The sequence below is a fragment of the Cervus canadensis genome, chromosome 11, assembly GCF_019320065.1.
Source record: "Cervus canadensis isolate Bull #8, Minnesota chromosome 11, ASM1932006v1, whole genome shotgun sequence".
Classification (NCBI taxonomy): domain Eukaryota; kingdom Metazoa; phylum Chordata; class Mammalia; order Artiodactyla; family Cervidae; genus Cervus; species Cervus canadensis.
The window spans coordinates 33,574,305-33,592,247 of record NC_057396.1 but is presented as its reverse complement, the minus strand read 5'-3'; positions in this window follow the sequence as shown (position 1 = coordinate 33,592,247).

The window sequence follows — 17,943 nt, the reverse complement described above, 5'->3', positions numbered from 1 at the left end:
CCATAGTTTTTGCAGATATCTCTGCTGATAGCCCTTTGCCAGGGGTAGAAAAGTTCCCTCTGTTGAAATTCAATTAGGCAGTTAATGAAGGAGATCAAAGTTTTGTCCTGAGTCTTTTGGGCCTGAAATTGTTTTCAGTCTGAAATAATCCATATGCTAAAGATTTTGGGGTGGCAAATTTTGCTCCCTGACACTGATGAATTTTTAAAGCCCCTTCCATGTGATGACAGGCCAGTTCAGATCCTGAAAATGTGCTGAGTTAGTACCATGCGCCAAGGGTGTGCTACGCTCTGGGGCATCAGCTATGAACAAGGACAGTCTTGCCCCCAAGGGTCTGGAGAGAGATACAGTGCCACACGGGGTTCCTGGGCACTTATCCCTCCTCACCAGGACATTGGGGGGATTCTGGACCAAAAGTGACCAGGAAGGATTTTCTGGTCCCTTCACTTTTTAATCTTCATCCTCTGTTGTCCATTGATTTGGCCATGTTTTTGTCTCAGAGCTGAAGCTATTTGCAGTGCATTCTTGGTCTCTCATCTGTGATTGCTCAAGCTTACTTTGCTTTCATCATTCTCCTGACTTTATCAGCTGTGCTTACACTGCTCAGTTGTATTTACACTGCTCGAGCCTCTTCTGTCCTTGTTTGCCATGGAAGCAGAATATGAAAATGCAACTCCAAAACAGTGGAAACAGACTGTTACTCTCTTCCGTAATGCCTTCCATTAATAACTGACACAAGGGAGGATTCTATTATATATATAATGTATTAAGATTATGTCAGGCACATAGGAAGCACTCAATATATGTTAGCCATTATCATTAAAAACCCGTATCTTTCAAGCTGATGTTTATTTGGGAGAAGTCTACTGTGCCAAAGTCCATCTTGGCTCTCATTATCAAATGGCCCCTTGACCATAGCAGGTGGGGTTTGGGCCACCTGCTTCCTGCTGCTACTGGTTTCCCTGCTTAGCAGTTTCATTCCCATCTCCCAGCAGGTTATATCTGCTCTTCACTCATCACCCCACCCTTACCTTGAACTGTTAGTGGGGTCAGAGAAACATGCACTCCCTATTAAATTTTAACCACACATTGAGGACAATATGAGGTCATTTATCTGTTCAACCAATACTGTGAGCCCTTCCTTACTCTGTGCTGGGAGCTGTGCTGGCTGCTGAGGCTACAGAGTTTAATGAATCATAGCCCCTGCTCATCAGAAACTCTGATATATAAACAACGTGGAACATGTTAACGACATCCAAGTATGAACAAAGTGTCCCTTTGTGTTATGGCAAGTGTTCCCAGACACTCCTATTCAAATGGAATTATCCCACCTAAAAGACAAGCCAGTAACACCCCCACCACCATTTTCTCCAGAATCAAAACAAAATCGCATGGTACTTGGAGTAGGTTAGAGAATTTTTAAGCAACTATTAACTCACTCCCCCTGACTTCCTTTGGAAAAGAGATCTTTTTCCTCATTCATGTTGGGGATGGCCATGTGACATGCTTTGGTAGAAGTGACAAGTGTTTATGTTCTGAGCCCAAGGTTTGAGAAGTACCGTGAGAAGTACCCTTATTGCTACTCTGAGAGCTTCTAACTCCCTCCGTAAGGAGAACAAAGCCCTGATACCTGCTTCCCTTTGCACTGGGCCCAGAGTGAGGTGTGTGGTGCAGACCTGAATTTACTCCCAAGCCTGAAGCAGAGCCATTGAAATGATCTAAACAGGCATATGCAAGAAATTCATGATTTTTTTTTTTTTATGTTCTGTGATTCTGTACTTGTTATAGAGCAAAACTGACTAATACTGTCTTCAAGACCCTGTGCTCAATATGACTACACTCACCCTCTCCGGCCTTCTCACACTTAACAATTCACCCGTTGTCAAGCCCACTGTGTGAGATATTCCCTCTGCCTGGACTTGTCTACTTCACTTGTCATTCAAAGCCTGGATCAAATTTTGACCTTTTAAATGATACTCTTTTTCATCCCCACGCCAAAATAAAAATAAAGATGATGATGATAATAATATCACTAACAATAAACTGCTAATTCATTCAGTACATATTGATTGGATGCCAGCTCTGAGCAGACCCATGTTCTCCCTGTGTGCCCCGCAAGCTCTTTATCCAAATTCATCAGATCCTCACCACAATGCATTGCAATTCATTGCTTAGGAGGCCTGCTCTCCCACGAACTGTTGCCCTCTTGTAGGGCAGAGGCTCTCTCTTTCGTCTCTATGTCTGGGTGTGAGGATAAGCACAAAATAAATGGCAGCTGAATTCAATCTCTTGTGAACAGTAGTTGACAGTATGTGCGGCCAGTTCCCTGAATGAGAGGAAGAGGCCAGAGGGACCCACAGCTGGGGCTGATGCAGCTCCCACCTGCAGGCCTGGCCCTGCCTCGGGTCCAAACCAAACCTGACCAGGGCAGGAAGTCCTCAAGCATCTTCAGAATCTAGTCCAGCAGAGCTTAGTGTTGATTCACCCTGTTTATTGGCCTCATGTATGACTCATTTCCCCAGCAATGAGTTCAGGATTCCACTATTTTTCCAGGGTCACTGCTCCATTGGCCAGACCTGGGAGGTGGTCTCTGTTATCCCCAGGCTCCTGGGCTACCTTCTTCACCCTTGTCCCCAGCTAAAACACCTCCAGAGAAAGCAGGTTCTGAGCCAGGGCTTCTTGCTAGGTGCTGCTATACAGGACTGGTTTTCTTGGCCCCAAGTTCTGGTAGTTTCTCTAGTCACTTGGTTCCAGCTTTGTTTTGGCCAGCCCTTTCTCTTGTTACTTCAGTTCTGCCCCTGGGACCCAGCTAGCCTCTGTGTCCTGCTCCCAGATGGCAGCTACCTCTGACTTGAGAAAGTGAGTATAAAATCCTCACTAGGATTTGCTGACTGCTGCTGTTTAGTCGCTAAGTCTTGTCCAACTCTTGGCGATCCTAAGGAAGGAGCCCACAAGGCTACTCTGTCCGCGGGATTTCTGAGATAAGAATACTGGAGTCAGTTGCCATTTCCTTCTCCAGGAGATCTTCCTGACCCAGGGATTGAACTTGCATCCCCCGCATTGGCAGGCAAATTCTTTACCACTAAGCTACCTGTGAAGCTCTTCCATATATACACTTCCATGTAATTTGCCACCCAATACCTAACATGTGGTGATGGAGGTCAGAGGATTGGTTCCCTCTGGGGAAGGGGGTGGTAATTATTGGTAGCCACCACTGAACACTCAGATTTTTGAAGACAGAGTTCATTCCAAAATAGAAATAGGTCCTATTGCATATATGCCACTGAAAAAATATTGAATGAATAAATGGAAGGATGAATGCTCAGCCTCGGAGCTCACCTTCCAAAGGATAAGAGAACCAGAGTGAACGTACTATTTGAGATTTCAGATGGAAACCTCAATTTTGTGTCTCTCATTCTCCACTTGATCTAATCAGCACCTCTTGCTGATCCTAAGAATTGCCATCTCAACCTAAGCCTCCTCCTCCACACCACCCCCAATGCCCAACCTCTAATCTTCTGCCTCCACTATTTTGTCCAGTCCCTTCTGGCACCAGGCATGTCCCCATCAGTGAGTTCTGGGACCCTAGTCCTTAGGTTCTGCCCTTACTGGCAACCCCATATCAGACACCCCAGCCATTTACACTGTATCTTTAGGGCTCAACTCTGTACCCATGCCCTTCCCCAAACCATGATGCTAGGTTGGTTGAGGGGAGGAGACTAAGTGAGGTTTTGGTGGAACTCAGTACATCCCCATTGCTCTCTAATGCCCTGGTAAGCAGCCCTACATCTCGCTGAATCCTGAGATGAGCCACAGAAAGGGAGAAAACCCAGAAATCCTATCTATCCCTGTGCTATAGGTCTCTGTCCTCACAAGACCCTGCAGCAAATGACTCTGCTAAGAAACCTCAATACAAGATCCTGGTCCATTGGGAGAAGGTGAGAAGTCTGAGACCATCCCCTGTATCAAGCAAGAGGAAGCTCCTTTCGGAAGGAGTGTAGAATTTTGGACATGGGTCGGGCAAGGTCTTCCAAGAGACACCAAGGGGAAGACAACACAGGGAGCATATCTCATTTGCTTAACAAACAACTCTGGCTTTTTCAGCTACACCCAGTAAGCTGCTGAGCCTCCCCACCACCCAGCTCAGGGAACCCTCCCAGGCTAGCATGATGCTCCAATGAAAAGAAGCCGTGGAAGACAAGAGAGCAGCCTGTACTATTCTGAATCACACAGTCTCAGAATCTTGGAACTGAAAGGTCCAGGGCCGCATTGCAATTCAGTCAGTCCTCTGTAACATCTCTGATCAAAGGTCATCCTATTTGAGACTACCTCAGGCGACAGAGTCCTCACTACCTCACAAAGCCATACACATCTTCTTCACACATTATTTACTTCTTTATTTTATTTTTATTTTTTTTAATATATACTTCTTTAAATGGAGCTGAAACCTGCCTCCATGTCAGACTCTAGCATTTCCATCTGAGCTCCCATGATGCCTCAGTTTTAGGAACATTTAATAATCCCCCGGTTTACTATACTCTTCTAAAGTGGTCAGAATTCTATTTCTTTTTAAATGTCCCTCTGGGGCTAAGAAGAGTGTCTGAGAAGATAACTTCTTCTGTGAGCTGGATCACTGAAATACCCTGATGTCTTCAAGGCATTTATTTATAACCCTGCCCTAAAGAGAAGCATCACTCCAGCCTTAGTTTGCCAGTTCTCTCCCACTCCTGGTCAGGGTAGGACATGTGGCAGCTAAGGGCAGCCCCCAACCCCACAGAACCCCCCTTCTCCCCTTTCCCTGGCTCCATGCCTGTGCACACACTTCTCAGCCCTAACACCCCTTTGCCACCGGGGTTGCCTTTTTTAACATGCAAATTTCACATAAAATCCTTCAAATGAAAACAGGTACTTTTCATTTTGCTCCCATAAACAGACACTTTCTAAATATTTAGACATCTGTATATAATGCCCTTAAACTGTTTGTTCTGAAGCATAAATAGGTATCTCTGTGTTTGAGTTAGTGTCTGATATGTTTCTCATTTAAGGAGAAAACATAAAAAATAATTGGAATAACTACAGCCAGGAACAATGCTTACACAGCATGTCAGTATCTTTTATTGTGTCTTAAAGTAAAAGCTTCAATTGTGGGAGTCTTTTCTTCCCCGTCAAACAGAAGCACAGCTCTTGCTTTTAACCCTTCACAGGACTTGGCTGTCTCAAGCAAAGGGAACCAGCAAAGGACCCATTATTTAGGGCCTGATTTGCTATCTATTCTTTGGAACAGTACACTGATTCCTCATCCTCAATTTTTCACCGAGGGGAATGAATTCCCATTTTACTCTCAAGGAAGGAATAGTATAAACCCTTTCCTAACCCCTAACTGCTTCTCAAGGAGCAGATGAAATGAGGAAGAAGGACTCCATCTGCCCTTCTGAGTTCTCTCTTGTTAGAGTCTCCCAAGGGGTCTGTGATGGTCCATCCGCCTCCACCAGAACTGCATGGGGAAGTACAGCTCAGAGCAGGAGGAATTAGGGAGGCTATGTGGTTAGAGGTCTCAGTTCTTTTCTCTAATCAACATCATACTAATTTTGTTTTTAACTCCATCTCTCTGATTCTGGTTGCTTTCTTCAATGAAAAGAGGTGGAACTAGAACTTTTTTTAATGAATAGGCTGAAATTTCCTGTAATGTCCACCCATTGGCTCTGCAATGGACTGAATCATGAATGGACTGAATAGTGTCTCCTCAAAATTTATATGCTGAAGCCTCAGCTTGCAATGTGATGGGATTTGGAGATGGGTTAGATGAGGTCATGGGGTTGGGGACCTCAGGATGGGATTAGTGAAAAGAGACACCAGAGAGTCGCTCCTTCCTCATTAGTACAAAGAAGAGATCATGTGAGCACAAGGCAGGGCAGGAGCCCTCAGACTGACACTTACCTTACTGGCACCTTGATCTTGGATTTCCAAGCCTCCAGAACCTAAATTTCTATTGTTTAAGCCACTCAGTCTATGTATTGTGTTATAAGAACTTGAGAAGATGAAGACAAGCCCAGTTTATTCATTCTTTTATTTATCAAACATCTACTGAAACTCTCATTGAGTAAAATACTCTGCTGGGTGCTTGAGATTAAAACAAAAGTGAGGAAGTTTCCATTTCTGCAGGGTCAGTTTGGAAAACAGACAAAAAAGCCAGTAATTTAAGCACAAAGTATACTTTAGTGTAAAGACTACCATGATCAAGGCAGTGAGGACCCAGCAGAAGGGTCTGTTTGCTTCTAAGGCAAGGCCAGCATCTGAATCCATGGAGATGAGACCAAACCTTGCAGTCTCATCTCCATAGCATAGGACCTGATCTCCTCCAGGAAATGCAGAGCAGGGCAGCCATCCCTGCAGAAGCAGTGTGGGTCGGAATCCTAAACCTGGAGGAGAACCCAGAATCCCATGACGATCCACACATTTGCAGAGTCAAGGAGAGGTGTCTTCCCTCCATTTGGGGAGTGACTGCAGGACAGACGGCAGTGCCCTGTCTCCTGTACGCTCTGTCTCAATGCAGCAGCCAGAGGGATCCTTCTAAACCATTGGAGCACATCATTCCTCATCACATCGCTTTCCATGAACTCCAGATTGCTCAGAGAACATGCGAAAATCCTCACATGACCAATGAGGATGATACAGTCCTGCCCTCATTATTTTTCTGACTGTCCTCTTGGTCCCCTGGTCACCCACTCCTCTCAGCCTGCTGATCTCCTTACCTCAGGCCTGTCCCCACCTTCGGGCCTTGTCACAGGTTGTTCCCTCTGCCTGGGACACTTTTTCCTCCAGGTATCTTTGTGGTGACCCCCTTCCCTCCTTGGTGTCTCTGCTAGAATACCACCTTCTTGGTGAGCCCTACATGACCATGCTTTTAACTACAGTGAAGTCTCACACCATCTTTAATACTTACAGTTCTATTTTTGTTTTCTCTTAACAGTTCTTGTTTTCTAAAACAGATTACTTACTTACCACGTCTATTTGTATTTCTGCTCTTTGACCCCCTGCAACACACATGCATTCATGAATGTAAGTACCCTAAATGCACAATTTTTAATCTGTTTCAGTCACTGACACATTTCAATTATCCAGAGCTGGACCTGGTAGTGGGTACTTGCAAATGATTGAATTGTGTTCCCCAAACTCATCTTGAAGCCCTGAGCCCCAGTGAGATGGTATGTGGAGAGAGAGCCTTTGAGAGATACTTATATTTTGATGAGGTTATGATGGTGGGATCCCTATTACTGTATAGGATTAGCATTCTTATAAGAAAAGACCTGGTCTTATAAGAAAAGTCCTGAATATTCATTGGAAGGACTGATGCTGAAGCTGAAACTCCGATATTTTGGCCACCTGATGCAAAGAACTGACTCATTGGAAAAGACCCCGATGTTGGGAAAGGTTGAAAACAGGAGGAGAAGGGGACTACAGAGGATGAGATGGTTGGATGGCATCACCGGCTGGATGGACTTGAGTTTGAATAAGTTCCTGGTGTTGGAGATGGACAGGGAAGCCTGGCGTGCTGCAGTCCATGGGGTTGAAAAGAGTCGGACACGACTGAGTGACTGAACTGAACTGAAGAAAAGACCAAATAGTCCCTCTCTCTCTGTTTCTGTGTGTGTGTGTGTGTGTGTGTGTGAGTGCATGCGCACACATGCACACCATCTGGGAGCACATTAAGAAGGTAGTGGAGAGCCAAAAAGAGATTCTCCACCAGGAGCTGAATTGATCTTCAACTTCCCAGCCTCTAGAACTGGGAGAAATAATGTTTTGCTGAAGCAGCCTGAGAAGACTAAGATAGTACTTAAAAGAAAAAAAAAAAAACTTGTCAAATAAAGGAGTAATGCAATCATAGGGACAGCTCAAACCAAATAATGCTCTGATGTGAACCTTTCCTCTTGATTTCTCTTACAGTTTGACCAATAATTCACATAATGCACACATATAGTTAACTGTCTGACTTGTTTAAGTTCAAGTAAATTCCTCTGTTTGCTTGCTTCTTTAACATATATTATTTCCTTCCTATCATGGATAAGCCTTCTAATCTTACCTCTAATCTTATTCTGCCTTGATTTCCTTATTATACATTTTTATTGCCTTTGATCAGAGCTTTGACCTATGCTGCTATCCCTTGGGCTTCCCAGGTGGCACTAGTGGTAAAGAACCTGCCTGCCAATGCAGGAGACTAAGAGACTCACTCTCTGTCCCTGGGTGAGGAAGATCCCCTGGTGGAGGAGGGCATGGCAACCCACTCCAGTATTCTTGCTTGAAAATCCCATGGGTAGATGAGCCTGGTGGGACACAATCCATGGGGTCGCAAAGAATTGGATATGACTGAAGTGGCTTAGTGCGTGCGCACGTGTGCGCACACACACACACACACAATCCATGGGGTCGCAAAGAATTGGATATGACTGAAGTGGCTTAGTGCGTGCGCACGTGCGCGCGCACACACACACACACACACACACACACACACGCTATGCCTTGAAAGGAACAAATCCACCTCTTTGTGGATAAGCAGAATGACAGCTCCTGGATCCAAAATCCAAGGAAGCCCATGTCTCCATCACCCACAGTGGCCTGATGCCTGCACATAACCAACTCCATTAGCCCCTTCCAAGGCAGAGGGAAGAAAAAAAAAAAACTCCCATGAAGATACAAGCTCGAGAAATTGAAGGGTTTTATGGGACAAATCCCATACAAACAAAAGAATACTTGCTGTGCAAAGCTTTTGTTTTTCTTTTCTGAATTTCAGGCTTTTCGCATATGCAGTGAGATAAGAAGTATCCTATAGAACTGTCATGATGATTAAATGAGATTTTCTGTGGTGAGGACACAGCACAGCATCTGGTTCTTTACGAGGTTAGTTGATATTAGCTATGATTGGAAGGAGCCAAAATGGCACCTGGAGGTATCTAGATTCTGTCCACCTATATCCTAGCAAGAATCTAGGATTTCATTCTTCTTTAATCAGTATTCTGTGTGGCTCATTTATCCCTACAAAATAAGGGCTGGAGGTTTATTAAGGAGTGCCCTTGGGTTCAACACTTGGGGAAGGGAGGGCAAGAAACTAGCGGAAGGAGAAGTCTAGCTGCAGGGCAGGCCCGATGGCAGTTTCAGGCAATGCTCCATCTCCATAGACTGGCCCTTCAGGGTTGTCCGGCATGGGCTGATCAATCACTGAATGTGGACTTTGTGGGAAGAGTGTGACCTTGGGCAAGGGGCAGATCCTAAGGGACTGACAGTTGAAGGCCGAACTGCCAAGTACACTCTCTGTGGCCGAGGCAACAAGCTCTTCACTGAAGAGGGAGCTGGGAGGCCCATCACAGCATCCACAGAGTATGTTCTCCCAGCCACCTGGCCTTCATCCTCAGTTCCCCATTCAGGGTACCAGTTACCCAAGCATACCTTCTACCCTAGCTTATCTGGCCATGATCCAACAACTTGCAGGTTCTGCCTGACCTTGGGAAATAGGACAGAATCACTGTCTCCCAGCTCCTTGGCTGGCATCATGCTGTACATGGAATGATCACTTCAGACCTGAATGCCGTGACCTGTTGGATTTTGGCTGCTTGGAAAGTACAGCTCCGTCACCTGCTGGAACCCCCTTGTACGCTGAATCCAGCTGGGATAAAGCTTAATTGCTATACCTGTGGCTTATACACTGTGTCACCTTTCAGATCACAAAGCCCTCCTTGGCTAAGTCAAATCCCTCTAATCTTGTCTCTGTTCAAGGGACTGAGTCTGGGTTCATTCCATCCTCAACATTTAAAAAAATAATAATAACAATGTAAACACCTCTCATCTTTATGCTACTTTATAATTTATAAATTTCTTTACCACCCATGCTCTGGGCTTTTACAGAGCACCCCGGAGGACAAGCATCACCCTCGATTCCCTTCTCCAGCTGAAGTTCAGGGTGACACGGTGACTGGCAATGCCCCGCAAGTGGAGTTGGAAGTGAACCCAAGGGCTTTGACTGTCAACTCTTCATGCCCTGCCGACTCCTGCTGCTCAGCTTCATGTCCCCTCTGCCCTCTCTTCTCCTTTTCTCTGTTCATTGCCCTCCCCGATCTCCCTTTCTCCCAGCCTAGCTGCAGGCAGAACCTCTTCTGAAGTAGGACAGATTATTTCTCAACTTTAGCAGAGAGGAGTGGATGGTGACGATTTCAGCGGTCTTTTGCACTCAGTGGAAAAGCCTATGAAGAGCCTTGTTTCCTCCAAAGGAAAGACTCCTAGGCTGTAAGCCTTCTGAACAGGCCAGGAGGCCCCCTCCAGTTCCCTCCAGTAGGTGACCGGGCACCACATGCATCAATGTGCTGTGACAGCATGTGGAGGACTCTCCAGTAAGCCAGACTTGAGTGCAGATTTCATCCCCCTTTTTACTGAGGCTTTGTGACTTCTCTGAACCTCGGTTTCCTCCTCTGTTCAATGAGGTTATTACCTACTTCATAAAGTTTCATATTTATTTAGAAAACAAACGCAAATTACTGAACTCAGTGCCTTGGTGCAGCATTCACGTGTTCTCAGGAAATGGAAGTTCTCATTCTTTTTCCTTTAACTCCCCTCTTCCAGCCCTAACTGAGAGAAGCAATGGGAGTGAGTTTGAATGGGAAAGAAGGAAGACTATTCCAGGAGGGAAGAACAAAGTGAGCTAAGACCTTAGGTGGGAAAGAGCTTGATGTCTGCCTGTGAGATGAACAGACAGGTCAGGGTGGCTGTGTGTCCTGAGCAAGAAGGATGGTGTCCCAAACTGAATGGGCCATTCGGTGGTAGGTACTAGGCCACATTAACACTTCGCCAGACAGAATTTGGTGTTTGTTCTGAATACAAGGAGAAGCCACTGGAGAATTAAGAATAGGGAAAATGATGGGATTTGATTTTCACTGTAAGAAGATCACTTGGGCTATTGGTGGAAATGTTTACAAATTAAGCTTTCCCTCATATGAGATCAGCTCTTTGAGGGCAAGACATAGAATTTGTATTAGTTAGTGTTTTAGTTTCCTAGACCTGCCGTCATAGTCCATTAGGACTAAACTATAACAAAGTACCATAGACGGAGTGGCTTATAAACAACAGAAATTTGTTTCTCACAGTTCCTCTGGAGGCTGGGAAGTCTAATATCAAGGCACCAGCGAAAATTTACTGCCTGATGGGACCTTGCTTCCTAGTTTACAGATGGCTATTTTCTTTGTATCATCACACGGTGGAAGGGATGAAGGAGCTCTTTGGAGTATCTTTTAAAAGGCACTAGTCCATTTATGATGGTCCCAAACTCATGACCTAATCACCTCCTAAAGCCCCACCTCCTCATACCATCACATTGGGGATTAGTTGCAACATTTAAATTTTGATGAAATATAAACATTCAGTTTATAGCAGTTGCCATAACAAAATACCACAATCTGAGTGGCTTAAGCTAGAGAAACTTATTTTCCCATAATTCTGGAGGTGGGAAGTCCAAGATCAAGGAGTCAGCATGTTTAGTTTCTTCTAAGACTGTCTCCTTGACTTGCCAGTGGTCGCCTTCTCACCATGTCCTCACATAGTCACACACATGTTTGAGTGCCCATGTCCTAATTTCTTCTTTTTATAAGAACACCAGTCACATTGGGTTGGAACCTACCCTAACAACTTCATTTTAACTTAATTACATCTCTAAAAGTCTTATCTCCAAATACAATCACATTCTGAGGTTGCTAGAAAGACACAATTCGCATTTTGCGTTCAGAGATGGAATCCACTGTACATGACATTTTTTATGGGGGGAGGAGACAAAATTTAGCCCATATTAGTTAGTTAGTTGATCACTGAATCATTGAATAAACTGGATAATAAAGCTAAAATATATTAACTTTGTAATTCCTCTGTATCATACAGTGTAGTGTCAGGTTCCCATCAGGAATTCACTATAGGATTATTGAATGCATACAGATGTCTGGCATGGTCATGTAAACAAACATGCAAAGGAAAGTTCTTATTTTGGTTCATATACTTTGGTGCCATATATACGGTGACTGTGTCATGAGACCAAGGACAGACTTTCATTCACAGGAGTTCAGGCACCTACTAAACTTACTTAATGGGTGATCAGAACTTCTTACCTGATATAGAAGGCCCCTGTATGACATCTCTGAGCCAGATCCTGCTGCTTTTGCTTCAGCAGTACCAGGCACAGAATCCATCACCTCAGCAGGCAGCCCATTCTGTGCAATTCTGTATATATGAAAAACAGGGACAGCAAGCTCGTTTTAGTACCTGAGGTAAAGGATTGGGGTCAGTGGAGTTCTTTATTTCTCTAAATGGAGCAGCCATCACTTGTCTCTAGCTAATTCCTTCCTTGTAGCAACATGGGGGCCAGTATTATCAGATTTCTAACTTTTCCAAAGGGCTCAGAAATCTGGCTCCTAAAGGGAAATCGCCCAGACTTTAAAATACAACATCTAACCAATCTAAAAATGAAACAAACAAACAAAAATAACACAAGGGCAGCAAAGAATGGGCTTCCCTGGTGGCTCAGTGGTAAGGAATCTCCCTGCCAATGTAGGAGTGATTAGTTCTATCTCTGAGTCTGGAAGATCCCCTGGAGGAAGAGATGGCAACTCACTTCAGTATTCTTGCCTGGGAAATCCCATGGACAGAGGAGCCTGGTGGGCTACAGTCCACGGGACTGCAAAAGGGTCAAGTACCACTTAGTGACTAAACAACAACAACAACAAATATTTGTAGCCCAGAATGTGTCATGGGCCACAGTTTGTAGACTTCAGTTCAGGGCTACTACCAGTCCATATGATGGCTCTGTGCAGATTAGAAAAAGCACCTCCTGAAGCGGATACAACCCAAAGATGCACAATATGACGCCTAGATTTCAACCTTCGCTCATCACCTCAACTAGAACCTCTGTGCAGTACACAAACTGCCCAACTACAGGCAATTATATGCCTTTCTTTTGACTGTTTTGTGGAATGTAATCACCTTACAGTCCACGTCTGTTGATCCTATTTCTTACCAGTTGTAAGACCCCACAGTGCCCTGATTCTCCTTCAGTTCAGTTCAGTCCCTTAGTCATGTGTGACACTTTGTGATGCCATGGACTGCAGCATGCCAGGCTTCCCTGTCCATCGCCTGCTCCCAGAGCTTGCTCAAACTCATGTCCATCGAGTCAGTGATGCCATCTAACCATCTCATCTTCTGTTGTCCCCTTCTCTTCCTGCTTTCAATCTTTCCTAGCATCAGGGTCTTTTCCAACGAGTCAATTCTTCACATCAGGTGACCAAATTATTGGAGTTTCAGCTTCAGCATCAGTCCTTCCAACGAATATTCAGGACTGATTTCCTTTAGGATGGACTGGTTTAATCCTCACAGTCCAGGGGACTCTCAAGAGTCTCCTCCAACACCACAGTACAAAAGCATCAATTCTTTAGTGCTCAGTTTTCTTTATTGTCCAACTCTCACATCAATACATGACTATTGGAAAAACCATAGCTTTGACTAGATGGACCTTTGTTGGCAAAGTAATATGCTGTTTGCTTTTCAATATGCTGTCTAGGTTGATCAAAGCTTTTCTTTCAAGGAGCAAGAGTCTTTTCTCCTTATTTTTATCTTTTTGTTACCAGTCACGCTTAAAATTACTCATGCAGTGTTTATCTTTCCAACTAGATTACAAGCTCCAGGAGGTCAGGAGGTGATCTCTTGTTGCCCACTCTAACCTCAGTGATATGCACAGAATCTGGCACATAGAAGACACCCAATAAATATTTCTTTATCGTAAAGGGAAAAAATAGAACAAATTGGCTCCCTCTTTCAGATTTGAGTGAATCATAGATGTGAAGGCAGTTATTAGAGTTCCTTGATCTTCTCTCCATGAAATGAGTCCAGTTCTTTTACTTAGTCCTCATAGGGACTGGCTTCCAGACCTCTCATCATCTTGGTGAGTTTCCTCAGCACCCAGTTTAGCTCCTCAGAAATATTTTGAAACTGTGGTTTCAAAACTTGAGTCTGTGACACTAGTGACCAATGGAATAGGAGCTTAAACTTGCTCTATCAGTCACTTTGCAGTGATACTTCATTCAGCCCACAAAACAGCCCTCAAGGTAGGAATCACAAAGAGAATTAGGGCTTTTGGAAATTAAGTGACTTGTGAACCAAAGTCACGTTGTTTGTTAGCAGAGGGACTGGTATTCAAACTTAGATTGTTCTGACTCCCTGAAGCCGTGCTCTTTCTACCATGCCAGGCCTCTCTGTCCCATTAAATTATATTTAGCCACCAAGTCAGGGACTGTCTTGGGTCCAAATATCTCAAGCATGAATGAGTTGAGAAGTTCCAAGCTTGAAGGGTCAGAAATGGTAGCTGGGTCCATGGAGAGCAATGTAGCAGGCCATTCCATCGAAAACCATGTAGCCTCACAAAGGGAAAGATGTCTTGGGCCAGGACAGCTGAAAGGATGTTTATGGGAAGAAAACCTGGCGGAGATTAAATCCTGTGCGCCCACAACACCCTTGATCCCAGACTGTTGTTTATGGCCAGAGCAGCAGAAAGCCAAACAGAAACTTATTTTTTTTCTTTTTTCTGGTAATAGCTTTTGGGATTTGTCTTAGGACAAAGAAAAAGGGTTGCTGACCTGGGCCAAGTGTCCCCACCTCCCTCCCTCCATCTTTCAAAAAACATAACTTCCAAATCACAAATGAAAACGAGGGCAGATGAAGTCCAAACTTCTCAACTTTTCACTTTCAGCCTAGTTTTCAGTTCTGGGTCTTTGGAAGTTGTCAGTGACTAGATAAAATATTTGAATTTTAGGGTGATCGTTGTCATTCTGTCTCTTTATGAAGGACATTTCAAGACAGCTGGAAGAGAGGAGAGAGGCCAGAATTATTCTTATAGTCCAGTTATCTTTGAACAAGTCTCCAAACCTCAGCTGGAAAAAAATCAAAATAATGTTTGCAGAGCCAGCGAGCATATTTTCTGTCGTTTCCAATCTTATTTTTATCTTTGAAAAATTTACAAAGAAGACAAGCACATTAGAAAGAATTGGAGAGAAATTTTGCAGAAGCAAATGAAAAAACAGTCCCATATTCCTTATCCAAATACTCTGCATTTGTGTGCATTTTCTTCCCATCTTTTTTCTCTCCTTCATGTTGCTGCTGCTGCTGCTGCTAAATCGCTTCAGTCGTGTCTGACTCTGTGCGACCCCATAGATGGCAGCCCACCAGGCTCCCCCGTCCCTGGGATTCTCCAGGCAAGAACACTGGAGTGGGTTGCCATTTCCTTCTCCTATGCATCAAAGTGAAAAATGAAAGTGAAGACGCTCAGTCGTGTCCTACTCTTAGCAACCCCATGGACTGCAGCCTACCGGGCTCCTCCGTCCATGGGATTTTCCAGGCCAGAGTACTGGAGTGGGGTGCCATTGCCTTCTCCCCTCCTTCATGTTACCAGGTTGCAATCATAGTGTTCATGTAACACTTGTTTAGATCTACTTTTTTTTAATTAATATTATACCATAAGCTTAAAAAATTAGTCTCTATTATCATTGAGAGCTGCATAATGTAGTTTAATTGTTCCTTGACTCCAGATTTAAACTGCATCTTTATTAATGCATTAGATTGCTGTTATTAATATAATAGGTTGCTACTAAATTAATTATTGTTTAAATTTAGTTGTACTTCTCAAAAACCAAAGATATATGACAAAAGAGCCCTTACTTTGTAGGAACATGTAAATTACACAGAATATGGAATACAGAAGAATGAAATACCAGATTTTTGGCATTAGCAGGAAATGTCAAAGTCATTTCATTCAAAATTCCAATTGAATTTTGGGCTTGCCTTATAGCTCAGTTGGTAAAGAATCTGCCTGCAATGCAGGAGACCTGGGTTCAATTCCTGGGTTGGGAAGATCCCCTGGAGAAGGAAATGGCAACCCACTCCAGTATTCTAGAGAATCCAATAGACGGAGGAGTCTGGCAGGCTACTGCCCATGGGGTCTCAAGAGTCATACACGACTTAGCGACTAAACCACCACCACCTCTTTTATGGTTATGGTGAACAAGTTCAGTCATGGGGCTTCCTTCATAGCTCAGTTGGTAAAGAATCCGCCTGTAATGCAGGAGACTCTGGTTCAATCCCTGGGTTGGGAGGATCCCCTGGAGAAGGGAAAGGCTACCCACTCTAGTATTCTGGAGAACTCCATGGACCATATAGCCCATGGGGTCACAAAGAGTCAGACATGACTGAGCGACTTTCACTTTCACTTTCATGTTCAGTCATGGGAAGGTCTGTCCTAAGAGAGGCAGTCAGTTCTGTCTCAAACAACTCATATCTTTCTATCTATGACTTCCCTAGAGTAACTAGAAAATGTTTCCACCCCTTTCTGTTAGTGGTAATCACTCTTCCCCCATCCCAGTTAAGGCAGCAGTTCTCAATATCACTTAATTTGTATCTAGTCATTCTATAAATATTTATTGAGGGCCTCCTATATGTCAAACCCATTAATAGGCATGGGAGACAGAAGGAGAATACCACATACAATCCCTTTTATTCTGGTGTAGACAGATCTGGGAAGGAAAAGACATATAAAATGAGTACCTTACACAGACCAGAGGCACAGGGAAGGCAACCCAGAGGAAGTACTGCTGAATCTGAGATGAGAAGGCTGTTAGCTAGTCAAGAAGCATGGACATTGTTTTAGGCAGAGGAAAGGATAGGTGCAGAAGCCCATAACAGAGACACTAGTCAGAGACGCAGACATTAACCCAGAGATGTGGGCAGCATGGGTCTTGCTCATACACATTACAATAAAGCTTTTTGTTGATGATTCTCCTGCTAACTAGAGAAGCACATACTATCCTAGGACTAAGGATCCTCAGAGATTACCTAGATCACTGGTTCCCTGAGTGCACACACAATGTGCTAAGGACCGTTAGTTCCATTGGGTGATAAAGGCTTGTACTGGGAAAAATAAGACTCCTATGTTTAAAGATATTCTGGAAACACAAGGTTAAATAAAAAGAAATGGATGTTTTCACTATAGGGTTTTCTAGAGCCTTTCACAGGCACATTGGTGTTGTCATTCTCTAAGGAGCATCATTACATGTGGTGTTTTCAAACATATTTTACCATGAAATCATTTTATGTGAAGTACCTAATGGAACTAAGTTTACCTGGAACTTTCTTTGGAAAAATGTATATACAGACCAATCCTGAATTTTTACTCTGTAGGAAAATGAGACCTAGAAAGAAAAAATAACTTTCCTAAATCACACTAAGAAATAGAACAGTAGCCAACTTCTGATTCTCAGATCATTGTGTGCTCTGATACAACTTAATGTCACTCTAAGCTAATGTCACTCTAAGCTGTTCTTCAGGGTGTACTGGGAACCTGAAACACATCCATTGCATTGCCCAAGTCATGTTATGCAGTCCTTACATCTGTCCTGAGAAGTTCTGATTTACCTACAAGGAATCTTATTAGATACTCCTCCTGGAATCACTCTTATATCCAGCATGGGGCCTCCTTCCTGATTCTTCCTGAGGACTTTCTCATCCCTGATGGCTGTACCTTGGATCTACATCCTATCAGGTCCTGCCCTGATGAACCTTCTGTTCTGATGCCATTGCAAGACAGGTGACAAGGTACCCTGGAGTGAGGAGACTTCCAAGTGAAATGGGACTTCAGCAGTCATCCAGTGTAATTTTTCAGCCCATCAGGCTGCACTTATTCTCTGTGCAAACCTTTCCAGGAATGGGGAGCTCTCTACATCAACCCATTCTGAATCTGGATGGCTTCCAGAAAGAACAATTGTGGAGACCCATTACAGAAGCCTGGTCAGCAACAAGCACAGACTTCCTGTTCTACCCAGAAGGTGGCTTGTGGGCCTGAAAGTACACCCTCTGACACCATCATCTTCTCCTTCA